Here is a 6,152-nt window from a genome sequence, read left to right as displayed (position 1 = left end):
CAGAAGCTTTAAGAAATTTGTCTTGAAACTCACTTAATGGGCTTACACTTCATGGGCACTTCTTCATGCAAGAAAGGACTCAAACCAAAACCCATTGAAGCCCTTCCACGTAATTAAGGTGTTGGCAACTATTTAATAGCCCCTTAATTTTGTTAATAAGATTCATCAAATTCATTCATTATATACTTAAATTTGGTATTGAAGAGAACCTTCAAAGCTTTTCGACACCCACATTGGAACATATTAACCGGTCTTTAAATTTGGTTGGAGTTGGCGATGCATGGCAAGTTGAAGTTATCTCGACCAGTGGGCTTTTTGAGGACATCTTCCGACCCAGTCTCATGGCTTTCAGTTAGGAAGAGGACGTTTGCATAAATAGGTAAATCAAGTTCATGCTTTAGATTCTTGAATCTAAGGTCTTTGTTGAATTTACGATCTACGATCTATACTGTAAACTGTAAAGGTGTTCCCCTAGGTAGTACCCAATTCCTAAGCATATACAATGCAAATATTTGAAACGACAAAATTTTTGTTCATTAAAAGTTGCACAGTTTGCACATACTTTTTTCTTTGTTGAGTGTTCAAGTATTTACAGTGGTCAAAGAGAATAGTTATTTTTTCGACAACTAACGTCAAAGAGGATAGTAACATAGATCTACTCGTCTTTATTCCAGTTGACATGAGACTCATTTCAAGAAAATCTCACACTTAGTATTCTAATTCTCCCACATTTGAAGTCATGTAGGTGTCACTTTATGTATTTTCTTGGGACACATTTCACTGCATGCATTAGATGTTACATCCACCATATGTACGAAGTTGGTAACTTTGAGGTAATTTTCAAGACATTCATCAATCTTCTATTGACCTTGAATCTGGAAGGTAAGCTTCTCGAATAGAAAATATGCATTCAAGCGGTTGAGGAATTAAGTAACATTGCTAAATCGAAGAGGTCAAGAGTTCAGATTATTACCATTAGAAGTGGTTTTGATCTAGCACTGCACTTCACAGTAATTGCACATCTCCTTGCAATTAGCTTAGGGTGCGTTCTTTATTCTTTTAAAATTTTGAAATATGAAACATTGGAAGTGATTTCGAACTTACACTTGATCTAGCACTACACTTCACAGTAACGGAACATCTCCTTGTAATTAGCTTAGAGTGCATTGTTCTTTCTTCTTCCAACTTTTTTAAATTTGAAACACATCTTAGCACTTTTCTTCTCAGTGGATTCATGAGCGCCAACATAGTTGTTGATTAGCTCCCAATAGTCTCTGAAAAGCCGACAAATTTAGTTGGTTATTTTTGGAGTTATCCCATTGTTCAATACAAATGACATCTGGCTAGACATCCAGGAAAATAATATTAGAGCAAAATTAGAAGTAACATATTAAAGCAACATAAGACTAAGAGCATACTTTAATCAATTCAACTTCCAAGAGTCATAAACATGTTGGACTTGTCAAAAGAAGGCCAAGCATCCAAGGATCGTGTTTTCTTTCTATCATGTCTTCAAAACAACTATGAGCATATATATATAACATGGCACAATCAAGTAGTATATATAGTAGGAACTAAATGTTCAAATTGAAATCCAACCATTATTAAAGAAGAGTTCTATGTAACAACATTATTTGTCAAAGGAGTCGATGTTTCTTGAAACCTATAAATAAACCTGTGTTTATAGTTTCTATGTTCCCATCAATCAATTTCTTTGGTATAAATTATCAAGGAAACATGCCAGGCCATCAATATTTCATCATACCATCTCTTATCAAATGGAACTTGGTTGTGTTATTTGTTGTATTGCATGCGGCAATAACCAACTGAGGAAAATGAATCAAAGTCCATCAAAGTTCTCCAAACTTAAATATTAAGACAAATAACTAACTTCGAGCTTATAGTGTTATAGACCCCATCGATCAAGAGTTTTTGCAAAATAATTACAATTATTGAGAAGCACACATTCTCAGATTCCCAACACCTGAACTCTAACTATACACCTAGAGTAACATTCCTAGTATTCACTTGCAATAAGGAATAACATCTTTATGCGTTCTGATGTAATAATTACTCCAAACAAAGAAAGATGTTGCTCGATCACCTTTTCATGCTAGTCTTATGATAGTATCAATCTTGTTCTAATTACATACTATTAATTATAAATTCTACTCACCTGTCTAAACTTCTGAACACCACGTAAAGTTTGGTCCAACCACACATCACTTGAGAACTACCACTCTAAACACAATCTATGGATTTCAAAAATTGCATATATCAACCACTTCATATGTGATGAAAGAGAGGCCGCAGTAGGCACAACACAAACCATAATTGTAAAAGAAATGTCTCATTACTCCATTGGTAATAGATGTCTCGTTACTCATTTTGCATTAAGCAATATATGAGAATCATCAAAGATCCAAAGAAAGGACCGATGTACCAATCAATAATCCTAAAAACACAGGCAACACTAACTATAGCAGATTACAACGGTTGAAAAATAATTTAGCACTTTTAAAGGTTTGACTCCCTTCGAGACTTGATAATCCATCTATAATGCTTCAATGACTCACTGAAATTAAAATATGGGTAGTCAATAACCCCCAACCCTTTGTCTATTAAGTTAAAGCTGAATCTCCTAGTTGAGAAGGCCATGGGATTCTCTACCCATTGTTGAACATCTACCCCCTAGTAAATCTCAAAGTACTAACTGTTTAGGCTAAAGAAGTTGTCACGGTTTTACACCTTACTTATGCTTATATCCAATATCTCAAGTTCACATAGTAAGCAAGGGATAAAGGGATCAACAATTTCTAATCCATATAGGGCCACCGAACAGGGTTTAAGAAGAAACTTGAATATTGTATGAGTGAAACATTCTAAACGACAATTCTACTCATCCAATAATGTCATTTGTATTAGTAAGTATGCAAGATTTCAAAGTATCTGAAAATACTTGACTAATACAATGCAAGAATGCTTCCTAGAGCCGAGTATCTTCATCTCTTAGACCACTTTCAATGGACATTGAAGATCAATTTGTGCAAGGAACTTACAGTAATAAAAAATACTATAGATGAATAGCTTACTGCAAAAGCAAGTATAAGCTGGGATCACTGAAATCAAACACATATTATGCATTTATGCACACTGAATTCAACACGCTCTATTAAACAATTCTTTAGCAACAACACTTGGTTCCACCAAATTATGCCCTCTTACCTATTCACACCACTTGAACACAACATGAAAAAGATCAAACCTCTTTGGTGCGATTCAAAAAAAAACTACTTTTATATCCTTCTTTTTTTTTTGGGGTGGTGATATATTTTTTTTGGGAGGCTAGTCTCAATCAAGTACTATTGTACCTTGGTTTACACTATCCTTGCTAGGAGAAACAATCAATAAACCATTTCCAATTTAAACAACTCAAAATACAAACACATTAACTCTTAAATGGCTAATTCACAATTTCCTACCAACATCAACAAAAAAAAATTAAAAAAAAAGCAAAATAGAGAAAAATGATCAAATATAGTAATAGATTCAACAAATAAAATGACACTTGGATTTCTTAACAACAATTTTTTAGTAAGCATCATTTTAATTAGATCATCCAATGGAAGTATACGAAAGAAACAATACCTTAATTTGAATTTCAATCCAACGATGAGGGAAATGAAGAAAATGTACATGTTTTCCTCGTGGCTTGATCATTTCCCGCATCCTGGCTTGAAGTACGTTGCCTTCTAATTCAATGCCCTTTCACTTTTGCAAATTTATTGGTTTGTTTTTAATGGAGAACAGAAGGTAGTTACAAACTTGCAATATACCTTAATATCTATCAAAAAACAAAAGGAATAAAAGGTTTAGTATGGATAGGCAGGCAACAATTAGGAAGTATGCATAAAACCTTTGCTGGGAATAAATAAAAAATTAAAATCTGACAACAATAAAAAGATATATAATTGCTGAAAATCCAATAAGAAAACGGGTTTTAGAAGCCCACACTGGTATGTGACATACTGACATCCTTACACAAATATCAATGAAAAGTACATGTTCGTAGCGCATATTGTACAACACAGAAATAGAGCACTTCTTCACCTCACATGCCCTTATTAGATATAAGGCTTAGGCAATCCCTAGATCTGAGAATTAGGTTTTGCTCCGGCTTTTGGGAACATGACGTGATTCGAGGCGTATAGGGTTGGTCGCCCATTCGGGGTTTTGACCCTTGATTGCTTATGAGAATGCCTCTATTTTGAGCCCAAAGAATTCTTTTTCTCAAACTAAAATGAGCATAAATACCAAAAAGAGCCCAAAGAATTCTATTTTTGTGTTGTACAATGCGCTATTAACATGTACTTTTCATTGATATTTGTATAAAAGAATCTTAGGCATTACATATAAATGTCATAATAGAAATCTAACTGAAATCGTAGTCAGTTATTAGTAGAGGAGAATTCTATATGTGGTCATTAGTCATTATATATAAATGTCATAACAAAAATATCTAACTAAAATCATAATCGTTATTGGTAGAGGACATTGAGGGCAATGGAATCTTTAGTTCTTGATATCTTGCAATGAAGGACCCAAGAGGGCCAATAAGTTGTCAAACCTTCACGAAGGATTTGAATGAGACTTCATTAGTGGGTCCACTATAAGTCAAATTTGTTTATTGCAATTAGCATTTATGAAAACACACTCTCAATTATATCTTCAATCGACATTTCCGCAAACAAAAGGGGAGTGCTTAAATTCTTGAAGGTTAAGAATGCATAAGATTTTATTTTTTATAGAAAAATAGTATCCACACATGATTCTGGGAAAGAAAGGATGCTTTAAAACATGCTTTAAACAGTAGAGAAGTTACAAATAACATTGTATGCTTTAAACACCATTTATTTTCTTCAACACATTAAGCGTTACAAACCACTAAAGTCGGTAGAGAAATTGCATACTAATCAAATTAACTCTTATTGAATGGGAAAGGAAAACGGAGAGCAACTATCGGAAGGAAATAATCAGTGGTGCTCTAACTCTCAATAAGTATCGAGAGGAAAAAAGATGAGTAACCGATGTGTACTAATTAATTGGGTGTCTATTAATTTTTGGTGAAGGAAAAGGAAATTGGCTAAAATTAACCTCTATGAACTAAATTTTTTGGGTGTCTACCAACATAATGCACTAAAACTAACCTTTATGTAGAGGATATGAGACAAAAGTGTTCTAAATCTGCTACCCTCTCTACCTTTTTTGTTAAAAAAATAGCAAATTCGAATCACTTTCAAAAGAGAAAGGATTTGAAAAGGTAGAAATCAATTAAATGCCAATACTTCAATATGCACAAACTAAACAAACAAATAAATTGGGATGCATGCTGAAATTGTTTAGGTGCTCAAATGAGATTGAAGACAATTACTCACAACAGAAAGTATCCCAAAATGGTATCGAAGATGCAAAGCAGCCTCAAAATTTAGAACATAACGGAAAACAACAACCCAAAAAGGAACTTTGCATAGAAAATTTAGTAAAACAAATTGTAAACATATAAAAAAAACCGTGTGCATCACTGAATTTGCCTAAAGAAGTAAAAGAAAAAACTAAAGAATGGAAATCAAAATGTGTAACTTACATGAGATGAAGTACCTAGAAACCTGGATTTTGTAGGTCGACAAACACCCCCACATTAAATGAACACAATAAATTTCCCAAAGTCTAGCATGGAATTTCACCATCCCGAAATTCATATACCGGTGCCTTCCCGAGCAGTAAATTTCTTTAAACCATTGGCTGCACACGTACACTCCAGCACATAATCTTCTATCATAACCAATATATAATCTTTTTCAATTTATCAAACATGTACACTCCATCATCTTTTAGGTTCTTCAAGTTTTAAAATGCTGACCATAAGGAAAACTAATGGATTAGAAGTGTGAACAACCTCTAACTTTGTAAATGAGCCAAGATAGGCCTCCCAAAAAGAGCAATGAAATGCTTATAAATAGTCATGCTAGATATACTCAAATTGGTGGCTTGGCATCAATTAAATCAATACAAATTTGTAATAATGTTCTGGGTTCATGTAATGATCATGAATCACTCTGCCATACCACTATAAGTGCAACTTTTTTATCCCG

At 33.6% G+C, this 6,152-nt stretch overlaps 1 long non-coding RNA gene across 1 annotated transcript; it reads right to left on the bottom strand.

Moving 5' to 3' along the window:
* Window positions 1-936: 936 nt before the first annotated feature.
* On the bottom strand, window positions 937-5,913 carry LOC147493246 (uncharacterized). The gene is made up of 3 exons (XR_015200247.1): window positions 5,645-5,913; window positions 3,649-3,844; window positions 937-1,274 (listed from the first exon to the last, which is right to left on the bottom strand). It is a non-coding gene; the product is annotated as an uncharacterized LOC147493246 (long non-coding RNA).
* Window positions 5,914-6,152: the final 239 nt, after the last annotated feature.

This window comes from Coptis chinensis, chromosome 6, assembly GCF_015680905.1.
Source record: "Coptis chinensis isolate HL-2020 chromosome 6, ASM1568090v1, whole genome shotgun sequence".
NCBI classification, from domain to species: domain Eukaryota; kingdom Viridiplantae; phylum Streptophyta; class Magnoliopsida; order Ranunculales; family Ranunculaceae; genus Coptis; species Coptis chinensis.
This window is presented reverse-complemented; position numbering and strand designations above follow the sequence as displayed.